Below are 13235 nucleotides of genomic sequence, written 5' to 3'. Positions count from 1 at the left end.
TTGTAGAATTTCCACTCAGCCAGCCTTCCTGTGGTTCTGGATGATGTCCGTTTTGTCTTTTAGTTGTATTTTTGAAGTGGTTGTGCGAGGCGGTAATTTCTGGTGTTTACCTATGCCTCCATCTTGGTTTCTCTCCGTATTTTTAATGTATTGTTGGATCCTGTTTGCTGATATTTTGTTGAGGATTTCAGCATTTATGCTCATGAGGAATATTGGCCTATAAGTTTCTTTTTTTGTAGTGTCTTTATCTGGTTTTGGAATTAGGATAATGCTGGCCTCATAAAACAAGCCTGGGAGTTTTTATTTCCTCTTAAAGTTTTTGGAATAGTTTGTGAAGGTTAGGAGCATTTAGGCCTTTATATTTAAAGAGATCATTGTTAGGTAAGTATTTTTTTTGCCATTTTATTCTTTACTAGAAGCTCAGCGCATGAAATCATGCGCAAGTAGTGTTCCTAGGCCTAGCCTGTGATCAGGGACATGTCCGATGCCTCATGATGCCCTGTGATGCTCACCACTGCTGCCCCAAGCTGCACAACACTTGCCTCCACCACGCTGGTATGCTCCACGAAGCTCCTCGCCCCACAGTGCTCTTCGCTACTGCCTGGCAATGCTCCTTGATGCTCCACAACACCCTGCAACTGCTCCACAATGCCCCGCGATGCTCCGTGAAGCTCCCCGCCCCAGGAAGCTCCACGACACTTGCCGCTGCCTCCCTGTGATGCTTGCAGCCCCATGAAGCTCCGCAACACTTGCCTCCACTGCCCCGTGATGCTCCTCAATGCTCCCCGCCCCGGAACTGCTCTGGGAAGCTCCCCGCCCTGCGACACTCTGCAATGCTCTTTGCCGCTGCCCTGTGATGCTCTGCAATGCTTCGTGATGCCCCATGACTGCTCTGTAACGCCCTGCAATGCTCTGCGAAGCTCCCTGCCCCACGATGCTCGCCTCCGCTGCCCTGCAATGCTCCTCAATGCTCCCTGCCCCACAACTGCTCCGCAACGCTCCACAAAGCTTCTTGCCCCGCGACGCTCACTGCTGCCCTGCAATGCTTGTCGCTGCTCACTTCTGGGTGCTCACCACCACTCGCTGCCCGCAGCCTGCCACTGCTCAACAGTCCCCAGTCCTGCTCTGCTGCCACCCAGCCTGGTTCCTGTGGTTCCCTGCTGGCCATCCAGCGATGGGATGCACCTCATGGTGACCGGTCATTTGGTCATCACGGTTGTCACGGACTCTGGCTTTTTATATATATAGATAACTATGTTACTCTGTGTGCCCCCTCCCCCCCATTTTTTCTTCTTAAAGAAGACTCTTTAACATTTCTTATAGTATTGGTTTGGTGTTTATGAACTCCTTTAGCTTTTCTTATCTGGGAAAATCTTTATTTCTTCTTCCATTTTAAATGATAGTTTTGTTTGCTAAAGCATTCTTGATTGTAGTATATCCTTGCTTTTCATCACTTGGAATATTTCATGCTAATCTCTTATGGCCTGAATGTTTCTGTTGAGAAATCAGCTGACAATATTATGGGAGTTCCCTTGTAGGTAATTGTCCTTTTCTTGCTGCTTTTACAATTCTCTTTTTGTCTTTAACCTTTGCCATTTTAATTATGATGAGTCTTGGTGTGGCCCTCTTTGGGTTCATCTTGTTTGGGACTTTGTGCTTCCTGGACTTGTGTTACTTTTTACTTCACCAGATTAGGAAAGTTCTCAGCCATTATTTCTTCAAATAGATTCTTGATCTGATGCTCTCTCTCTTCTTTCTGGTACCCCTATGATGCGAATGTTGTTATGCTTCATGTTGTCCCAAAAATCCCTTAAAATTTTTTAAATATAAATATATTGCTGCTCTGATTATGTGTTTTCTGCCACCTTATCTTCCAAATTGCTGATTGGATCCTCTGCTTTGCCTAAACTACTATTTATTCCTTCTAGTGTATTCTTTATTTCAAATACTGTATTCTTCATTTCTGACTGTTTTTTTTTATGGTTTTTATAACCTTTTTCATGCTCTTGAAGCGCTCAGTATAGTCCTTGAGTATCCTTATATCCTACTAGAGGCCCGGTGCATGGATTCGTGCACCGGTGGGATTCCTCAGCCTGGCCTATGCCCTATTGCAATCCAGGACTTCTCGGTGGATGTTGGACTGCCAGTTTCGGCCCGATCCCCGCAGGCCAGGTTCTCAGAAGTGAAATCACTGGATCAAAAAGTAACTACATTTTTATGTTTCTTAATTCATATTGCCAAATTGCTTTCCTAAAGAGCTGCACCAATTACAAACATAGCAGCTACAGATGCAAGTGCTATTATTACTTACTATATCTCTCCAGTGTTGGATTTTATATAATTTGTATTTTGATAAATTTTCTAGTAAAGTGGTATCTACATTTTTTTAAAATTTGGATTTCATTACTGAGACTGACCATTTTTCTAAAATTTCTTTTATTTTTTCCCCTATCATAAATTCCTTTTCCTTTGCACATTCAGAGATCTTGATATCTCTCTTAATAATTTGTTCAAGCTTTTTTTTTTACTTTAAATATATTCACCATTTTTACATTATATATGTTAAAAATAATCTTAGTCTGTGACTTCTTTTATTATATTGGTTTTTTATTCATTTAAAGGCATTTAAGATTCAGTAGTAAGCCTGTTGACTTTTCCCTTTTAGAATATCTTTTAAGCTTACACAGTCATGTTCTCTTCAACTGTTTAATAGCTATCTGATTCCATTTTTTTCTATGATTTGAATTTTTTTAAAGCAGTTTATTTTTTAATCCATCTGGAATTTATTTTGGTCTATGCTATAAGAAAGAGGTGTTTTAAACCATTTATTTGAAGTGATTCTTAATTTAGAGTTTCCTTTTGAAAAAGTAACTTAAAGGCAAATAACTTAATTTAAGAGTACTTACTACAAAGTCACTTGGAGTAATGGGATGAGCTCTTGTATGGCTGGCAGAAGTGGAGCAGGGAGTTGAGGGAATAAAAGAATTTGGGGGAAGGACAGTGAAATTAATGGATGAAACTTGGTTGAAAGCAGGGAGATGGACAATATAATTACCTTCAGCCATATTTAATTGCAGAGTGCCAACAGGCCCAGATTATTTATTGAAGATGTTCTTAAAAGATCGAAGAGTCAGCAGCATTATCAATCTTCACTGATACATTTTCTTTATTGTGCATTATCAGCAAATTATAAAATAATAAAGAAGAAAATTAGGAAATTGTTTCTCTATCCTTTCATTCACTTAATAAATATTTATTGAATATCTGCATGTGCCAATCACTGTTCTAGGTGCTGAGGATATAATGGTGAACAAAACTGTTGAGATTGAGAAAACTATATTGAGCAAAAGCCTTCATACTCAATACATTCAAGATCCTCACAAATGGCCCCAGACTGTCAGTCTAGCCGTATTACCTGCTTTTTTCCTAAATACACCATGTACAGGGTGGGATAAAAGTAGGTTTACAGTTCTTCATATGGAAAATAATACAAGAATAAACTCTGTGTTCCACATACTCACAACTATAAACCTACTTTTGTCCCACCCTGTTATTTCAATTAAACTAGATTCTTTGCTATTTCCTGGTACTTCTAATACAGTGTCCTTTTTCTTTAAACACTCCCTATCCTATACCTCCATTTAAATGATCTTCAGTGCCACTCCACCTCAAAGTTTTTGCTCATATCATGAAACAGATATGTTCACTTTCTTCCTGCTTTTGCCTCCTTTTGGAACCTTGCTCCACTTGATGGAACCTACTTTGATTTTAGCTGATTATTGGTCTCTTCCCTCATTTCTTTGTTATTAAACTGTAAACTCCCAAGAGAAAAGATAAGAGCTTTTTCCTTTTTCCAATTCCTAGACCTCCAAGTATAGTACTATGTGTCCAATAGAACATGAGGGAAGTAATATGTGTCACTAGAAGAGTGTGTATTCTGGACATACAGCTAAAAGATTGAGAGAGTCCATCAACCTAGATCCCTGAGTGAATATTGGGACATGTGTCCCTGCCATCATATGTTGGATAGGTAGTTTAAGCAAGAAAAATTCACTTTTGTTATGTAATGAAGACATTATTTTGGAATTCTTACTGAAGCATAGACTAGCATAGGAAATGGCAACATTTTTAAATAAAGAAACAATAAATATTTTCAGTGAAAGCAGCCATGGATAGTACATAAACAAACAAACAAACAAACAAAAACAACAAAAAAAAATGGGACTATGTCCCAATAAACTTTATTTATAAAAACAGCCAGTGAGCTGGATTTGGCCCATGGATGTAATGTGTCAATATCTGGTCTGTCATATCCTGACCACACATCTCCAAAGTATTGTTATTCTTTGCTCTAAAATCTCATTAAAGTTACCTTTTTTAAAATGTAAACTAAGAAACATTTCCCATTAAAGTCATGAACAAAGCAAGGAATTCCTCACTCCCTGCTATAATCTAACGCTCACTGTTCCCCAAGTCCATACTGCTAGTATCATGCAATTTAAATTTTTGTAGCTTTGTAGTATATTTTACTATTCAGTTGGACTTGTTACCCCTTTATTCTCCTCTTCAGAGTTTTACTAGATATTTCTTTTTTCACATGAGATTTAAATCTATCTAGCTTAAATTATGAACGTGTTGGTATGTTATAATAAAAATTTGTGGGTATGATATAAATTAATGTTGTAGCATTGATGCCATTGTAGTACCTGGTTATTATTTAACAGGAAAGGAGGAAAGGGAAGACTAGATATAGGCATGCTACTTATATAGCTTTGCCCAAAAGCTGCATTTAACATTCTCCAAGTCTGTTCCCCTCTATGGTAATTGATGGGGGAAGGGACTAGACAAAGGCAGTTTAGACACATGCCCAGTAAAGGTCTGAGTGACATGGGAAGGTGCCTACCTGTCTGCCAGTCATATCTGGGACCAAATTAGTGGCCAGGATAGGTGTGGCCACTTCCAGTGCACGAAACCTGAATATTTAAACTTTCAAACAAAGGAAGTCCCCTCTCTCTCTTCTCCCTCTGGCACACTGGGTTCCTGGCTTTCCTGTCTGTCCTACAATATAAAGGACAGTTGCACACAATACATTGTCCCAATCAAGTTGCCAATGGTACCCTCATTGGGAAACACTGAAACACTGGAAGGAAGAGGAATATTGTGAGCAGAAAAGAGGCCATAGTTAGGATAGAGAAGGAGAACCCAGCAACAGAAAGCGAGAAGATCAGGGGAGAGCAGGTGTAGTGATGTCACGTAAGCCACTAAAAAGAGTGCTAAGAAGATTCAGCAGCATCAAAGAGAGAAGGGGTGTTAAGAGGCCAAGCAAAGTGAGCCATTAAATATGAAATAAATTGTCCCAGGATCAGTTCTTTCCAAAGGGAACTGAACAGGACAAAAGTGAGGAAAGTTGATGGGGTGCTTTGAGTTATTGTGTATTCACTCCCATAATTTTCAAAAATTGCTTTTCAATCTAAAGAGGACACTTTCTAAACTGGAATTAGCATTTGTGGTTCTGCCTAGATAATAGTAACAAATGACTCTTTTATTCCAGCAATAAACATACTGCTCGAAATCAAGTTTTTGATGTACCCTAATAATACCACTTTGTATTTGTAAGGCCAATATTTTGTAGGTGACTGCCTTTTCTTAGTCATTATGGTCTAGTTCAATAATTCCAATCTCATTTTATAGATAGAGAATCAGAAAGTTTAACTCACCTCTGAAGATGTGCACAGAATATAAGAAATCTGAGCTGTTCCATTCTTACCTTTGAGATTTCAAATGCTTCCTGCCCCTTGGTTGCTCCTTGCTTCACTTATATGGAAAAGTTAAATTTGCTTAGGCATTTCAAGCTCATTTGCTATGAACAGAGTTTTGTTTGGAATTTGTTTATTTTGTTTGCATCTTTTTCATTGCTTTCTTTCTTCCCTCCCTCCCTCCCTCTCCTTCCTCCCTCCCTCCCTCCTTTTCTTTCTTCTTTACTTAAAAAAAAATTCTCCCACCATTTGTAACCAGAAAGGATTGAAACCAGTTTGTGAAGACATGAAACATACAAAACAGCATATACAAAAAACAGATGAAAGAAGAAAATAAAGCAAGGGAGGGGTTATTAAGTAGAAGACATTTGTTGCTTTGGAGCAGTGAAATAAACGGTTAGGGGGGTAAAGTTGACATTGAAGGCACTCCTAGAAATGAAGGTAGGGCCGGGGATTGCTATGGTCTACAGGATTGTTGATAACCAGTGCTTCTGAACACTACTGGCACCTGGGATCTTAGCACAAAAATCAGGACTGAAAATCACAGCCTCCTGATGGTTAAATCCTAACGTCCTACCTTAAACCACATAAAGTTGATAACACAGTCAAACCCAAATAATCCCTTGCCTAAGGGAAAAGAGCAGCTTGCCAGCTTGAGTGGCACCACCTGATGAGGCAAAAAGGCCAGGGTGGGTGGATGAGTGGGATGGAATGTGCCTAGGGAGGGTGGGGCTCCCCCAAGTGCCAGGGAAGGAGGGGAGGAGCAATCAAAGGAATTCCAAGTTGTTCTTGGCAGCCCTGTGTCAGAAGGTCCCACGACAAGCATGGTTAAGGAGACAAAGAATCCAGGAGAAGGCAGTCGTCTTCAGGACAGGACGAAATGTTTGGCAGGTTATGCAAGCTGGGATGTGTGTATAATATGGAGGTGTGGCTGAAAGTGGGGTGGGGGATTTTAACCCATTAGTCAAATAGCATTCAAGCTTGGGGGCTGAGTTCCTTTATCAAGAAATATTTGCTGTCAGCAAGCTGTTGCATCAGAAGGCACAACAGGACAAGTTGCAGAATTTGGGGGCATGTGGAATGCCTGTTGCCAGAGTGAATGGCATGCGACAGCTATGCATTGGGGGCTGTGGCATGCCACAGGGCCATGAGCAGGTGGATGAGAGCCACACTCTCCCCCGAAGCTTGCTGCATAGCGTATCCTCTTAAACATTTTTGTACGGGCAGCAATTTTTTGGTTGTCTTCCTTTATTGTGGAATTTGTAAATTGCCAGATGTTGGTTGGTGTGAATAAGGCATTGCTACTTGACTCTTAAGAACCAAAAGTTGATTAATAAGTGGCACAGCTGTTGCCTGTGATTGCTCCCCACCCGACGTGGACCCTCCTTCCCTTCATGCAAATGACTTGGGTCTGGATTAGTAAGAGTAGGGCACAGGATTCTCTTAAGGTTTGTAGACCCTGGAGCTGCAGAGTTCCACTCATTGGAGAGGGAATAAAATAATGTGGTTAAAAGTGTGAGCTCTGAAGCTGGCTGTGTGGATTTCAATCCCTGTGTCATCTCAGGCCTCTACTTACTCAGTTGGAGAATAGAGAGAATAGAACTGACTATGACCATGGTCGGCAAGCTGCGGCTCGCGAGCCACATGCGGCTCTTTGGCCCCTTGAGTGTGGCTCTTCCTAAGCCTTAGGAGTACCCTAATTAAGTTAATAACAATGTACCTACCTATATAGTTTAAGTTTAAAAAATTTGGCTCTCAAAAGAAATTTCAATCGTTGTACTGTTGATATTTGGCTCTGTTGACTAATGAGTTTGCCGACCACTGGACTATGAGGATTTAGGAAATGGATGCTGGAAAGAGTATTTTAAATACCCCTGGCCCACATCAAACACTGCACAAAGAATAACTAGCATTGTTACACTTACGATCTTACGATCATGATGCTCAGAACCAAGGAAAGGCCTGGCCATAGTGGTAAAGCTCCTAGTGCTGAGGCTGTGTCCACCCCCTGCCAGAACTTCCCCCTGAGCAGCTCCTGCCCGGCCTTTTCAGTTCAGGCCTGCACTCTCTGCCCTCCTCACACTTGGCAAAATAGGGATGGAGACTGAGTTGTCCCCTGGGCCTGGAAAGAGTAAGTGGCTGGCAATGGCCTGGGTCCCTGGAGCCCGAGGCCCCACTCTTCTGTCCGAGGTGCTGAGTCAGGAGCTGTGGTTGCAGGCCCAGCTCCACTGCTGCCTGCCCGGCCTTTTCAGTTCAGGCCTGCACTCTCTGCCCTCCTCACACTTGGCAAAATAGGGATGGAGACTGAGTTGTCCCCTGGGCCTGGAAAGAGTAAGTGGCTGGCAATGGCCTGGGTCCCTGGAGCCCGAGGCCCCACTCTTCTGTCCGAGGTGCTGAGTCAGGAGCTGTGGTTGCAGGCCCAGCTCCACTTGCTGGGCATGGCATGGCATGGCATCTGGGGAGGATTAGGAGATTATGATCAGAATAAGACACAAAGGAATTGCAGCTGATGTTGATAAGTGATTTGGAAGGTGCTCAGAGGAGGGAAGACGGTCTGCAGAATCAAAACGAGCGTGGGCAGAGAGAGCCTTACAGCAGAGGGGGCCACAAAGCTCGCAACACAAAGAGGGTGAGGGCTTCCCTTTCAGTTATTGCTTCTTGGGGTGCTTAACGGAAACTGGTGAACGGGCTGGGATTTTGACATTTAGTCCAATTAAAATATTTAAAATGTAGAGCAAAGAAATCACTCATACATTGCCTGTGGGAATGTAAGATACAGCCACTCTGGAAAAGTGTATGGAAGTTTCTTACAAAATGAAACATGCAACTCCTGTATGACCCCACCATGGCACTCTTGGGCATTTGTCCCAGAATAAGAAAAACTTATGTCCACATAAAACCTGTACATACATGTTCATAGCAGTTTTATTTGTGCTACCCATAAACTAGAAACAACTCAAAAGGTAAACTGAATAGTTAAGGTGTGGTCTAGCCCAGTGATGGTGAACCTTTTGAGCTCGGCGTGTCAGCCTTTTGAAAAACCCTAACTTAACTCTGGTGCCGTGTCACATATAGAAATTTTTTGATATTTGCAACCATAGTAAAACAAAGACTTATATTTTTGATATTTATTTTATATATTTAAATGCCATTTAACAAAGAAAAATCAACCAAAAAAATGAGTTCACGTGTCACCTCTGACACACGTGTCATAGGTTCACCATCACTGGTCTAGCCATATGATGGAATACTACTTAGCAATATCAAGGAATGCACCACAGATTTGACACAACAGCTGGGATAAATCTCCAGAGAATTATGCTGACTGGAAAATGCCAATAGTGAAAAGTTACCCACTGTGTGTTTCCATATACAGTATATAACATTTTTTAATTAAAAATTATAGAGATGCAGAACAAATCAGTGGTTGCCAAGTGGTTGTGGGGGTGGGGCAGAGGGACAAGGAAATGGCTATGGCTATAAAAGGGTGTTACAAGGGATCCTTGGGATGAAACTATTCTGTAACTGGGCTGCAGCAGTGGTCACAGGATGCACACATACAAAAAAGTTGCATAGAACAAAAGACACAGACATATAAAAATAGTGCATGAAAACTGGTGAAATCTGAAGACAGTTGATGTATTGCATCAATGTCAGTACACTGGCTGTGATATTGAACTATAGTTTTGCAAGATGTTACCATTGGGGGAAACTCTGTACTATTTCTTACAACTGCATAGGAATCTACAATTTCCTCAGAATAAAACATTTTTTAGAATGTAGAGCAAGCCCTTGAGATGACCCTTTTTTCTAGTACATTGACTTGCTAAAGGGATTTTGTAAAGAATATTCCATATTGGTTTTCAAAAGCGAAGTTTCCTTAGCTGGTAAAAATCCTTAGTCTGGGGGGAGCCTGGGCTGAGGGGAGTTACTAGCCCCCACCCACTAATAAGTCAGAGGGGCTGTCAGCACTCCTCTTCCTTGTGCCCAGGTATATAAACAAAACCTTCTCCCCTAATTATTGCTGGAGTAGAGGTTGACTAGACAAGATAGATGTGTGGTTTCAATGGAACTTTGAAATGTTTTTCTAAAAGTACCTCCAAGAGCAAGAGAAAGGCAACCTTCCACAAGCTGTGGGGTGAGTGACTGAATCCCTGAGAGAAACCATCCAGTGACCTGAGGCTGGCAGCACTGCCAGGTCAGGCCGCTGAGACCAGAATGTGGTTTCAATGGAACTTTGAAATGTTTTTCTAAAAGTATCTCCAAGAGCAAGAGAAAGGCAACCTTCCACAAGCTGGGGGGTGAGTGACTGTGAATCCCTGAGAGAAACCATCCGGTGACCTGAGGCTGACAGCACTGCCAGGTCAGGCCGCTGAGACCAGAATTCCCAGGAACAGTGGTTTCAAGGTGGAGGGAATGATGGATGAATATTCTCAAATGGAGTCTGAGAAGAGGGGCCTACATCTGGACTTCTAAAATTTTCACTTGTATATAAGTCACCTATTAAAATGCGTGTTCTGACTCAGCAGGTCTCCCATGCAGCCTAAGAGCCTACATTTTTTTTAAAGCTCCAGGTCATACCAGTGCTGCTGGGCCAGACATTGAGTCGTGAGGGCCTAACCTAGCCACACTTTTAAGACCGAGGCCTGTCAGAGAAGAGAAAATGAGATGAAAAAAAGAGGATAGGACAAAGGAGTTGAAGGCAGAAGGGAGAGATGATGAAGTGCTGTTGATGGTGGTTGGAGGTGGGAGCTCTCCTCAGAGAAATCCAACCAGAATCAAGTTCCTTTGGAAATGTCCTGTGAGAAATGGCTTACTGCTTCCATCTTTTATGATTACATTTATGATCCACAGATGCCTTCAGTGTATTAACACAAAGAAATATCTTATCAGGAGCTTTCAGAGACCATGAAGGTGATATTTGATGGGGAAGGCTCTTCCAGAGTTCTTCCAATCACATTCCCTCCATCAAAATTCGTGTTTTTCCTGGCCAGGACTCAGGCTTCCTAGGACTTGAGAGGTCAGACCAGACCAAAACCCATTGTCCCTTCAGCCTGAGTGAAGGACGGAGATGGAGATTAGCTCCACTAATGTCCATACCCTCTTATCAGAAAACAGCCCATAGGTGATTATTCTTGGCAGTCCTGTTGGTGGTGGTTCTGCTGGAAATGAGGAAAGGGGCTAGATCTACACTAAGAAAGGAGAAAAGTCATTATCCGACCCATTGATTTGTTATCTCAAGCTCACATTTGCCAGAAATTCATTCTTTCCTCATACCAGCTATACTTTATCCATTTCCCCATTCAAGCTTTCCTGTTTGGGACCAACTGAGATTGACCTTGGTCTATGAAGGTCAAGTGACTCCAAGAGCTGCCCTTGCAAAGCAGGGGCACTCAGAAAGGTCAGCTGTGAAACTGTGGTTAAAAGGCAGGCTGGGGCCACATGTAGGATCTGGAGTCCCAGAATTTAGAGAACTTTGCCTTATTTTTACCATTTGTAAGAAACATTCTCATATTTCTTATTGACGCAAGTTGTATTTGATATGGTTGCTTGGCCCCAAAGCCTGTCTGCCTCAACAACTGCAGAAGATCCAGAGATACACAGCCATCCATCAAATCTGACAGGGCTGCCTCCTACAGCAGCTGTATTGTTTATGAAATGAGTCACTTTCATAGCAAGTCCAACAGCAGACTTGTGCTGGATGTGACAGGCACATCCCACTTCATTCTTCTCATTCTCTCCCTTCATATGCTTGCCCAGCTCCTGAGTAGCAGCCTTATTTTGCTAAGGTGGAACTGAGAAACACAAAGTAAGGTTACTTTCCGCAAACGAAATCACTGCATTTGGTTTCCTAGGTTTGGAGTAGTTCAGCAAGCGTGTGTCTTCTCTTTTCTCAGCAGTGCTAAGTGAGGGAGGAAAAACTGAGTGGTTGAGAGTGGTGGTTGCCACATGTGTAGACTTAGAAAAGGATCTCATTATTCTATTATTCTCTTTAATGGCCACATGAAAAATGTATAAAATTCTATTTACAGCATCCATTTCTTAATAGAGGTTGAGCTTTGTCCCTTCATGAACAGTAACATCAAAATGGAAGCCACTAAAGATGGGGCTTTTGGTGATTGTGTGACTCTGAGAAGGAACAAATGACAAAGGTTAATGTAAGCGATAGCCAAAGTGTTGGATGAAAAGTCTCTTAATCTGGTTCAGCCTCAAACATAGACCAGCAGGCCTAGGCCTAGAACTTGAGTGACTGACTCCAAAGGATTCAGTCCTTAGCTTCTTTTGCTAATGAAAGTATTTTTAGAGTAGGGTCACATGACCATCTTAATACCATGTGACCAATGAACTGATAACATTTCAGATGCTGAATAATCTAAGGGAATTTAACATGGGCACTTAAAGGGTAAGGGGCACCACATTAGAGGAGTGGCCCTCATGATGGCATCAAGAGAACATTGATTGAACATCTATTGTTTGCAAGTCATGTGTTGGGCTCCAGGGTTACAACAGTGAATAAGGCAAAGTCCCTGCCTTCTGTAGAGGCCAGACTGGTGGGAGACACGCACATTTATCTACCTAGATAGTTACATCAAATATGATAAAACTATAAATACAAGTGCTATTTAAGGTTATTAAATGTGTCTTATCCAGGAAATTGCAAAGCCACCCTGAGAAGGTAAAACCTGTCACATGAGGAGCCTGTGTCGTTCCTAAGACTCCCAAATAAGTCAGACCCGAACAACTCCTGGTGTAGGAGGTGGGGGCAGAAGATGCCATTAGGGAATTAACAAGCCTCCTGAGAGGAGAACACATATGAAATGTAAACGATGAGATGTAAAGGAGAAGACCGATTACTTGACTACATAAGCATTTACAATTTTGGCAGGGAAAATGTCATGACTAAAACTGAAACTTGGAAACTTGGGGGTGGGGAGGGAGGAAGAGCCACATTAAGAGCTACCTTTCTTCAAATATAAAGAGGGCTTACAAAAGAGGAAGTATGCCTGGCTTATAAACAAAGAGAAAGATGCACAACATCACTCACAATTCAACAAATGCAAGTTGAAACTGAAGGAGGCAGGAGCGAGGCTGCTTTAGTGATCTGCCTGGCTCTGGCTTTGCCAGGAGGGAAAGGGACTCAGAGAGAAACAGTGAATCAGCAAGCAAAGCCATATTTCAGCTGGAAGTGACCTTCACTGCTTACTCACCAGGTTTATGGCTCAAATTCCAATTTCACAGTTATTCTTGGAATAATAGTGCGAGTTTAGAGTAAGAAATGAAAACCCTGTAACTCCCTTGGGAAACTCAGTTTCCCTTTGCCTCCCATCAGGATCACAGGAATGATTGTGAGGGGACAAAGGTGAAGTTCTTTGACTGTGACAGGTGATCCAGGGGTTCCTTTAGCCAAGCGCTTCAAACACTCTGGTGGAGGGTCTTAAAAATTCTCAGCCTCCCAATTTGGAGAGGATTATATCCTCA

Source organism: Myotis brandtii, unplaced genomic scaffold (assembly GCF_000412655.1).
Source record: "Myotis brandtii unplaced genomic scaffold, ASM41265v1 scaffold115, whole genome shotgun sequence".
NCBI classification, from domain to species: Eukaryota; Metazoa; Chordata; class Mammalia; order Chiroptera; family Vespertilionidae; genus Myotis; species Myotis brandtii.
This window is presented reverse-complemented; position numbering follows the sequence as displayed.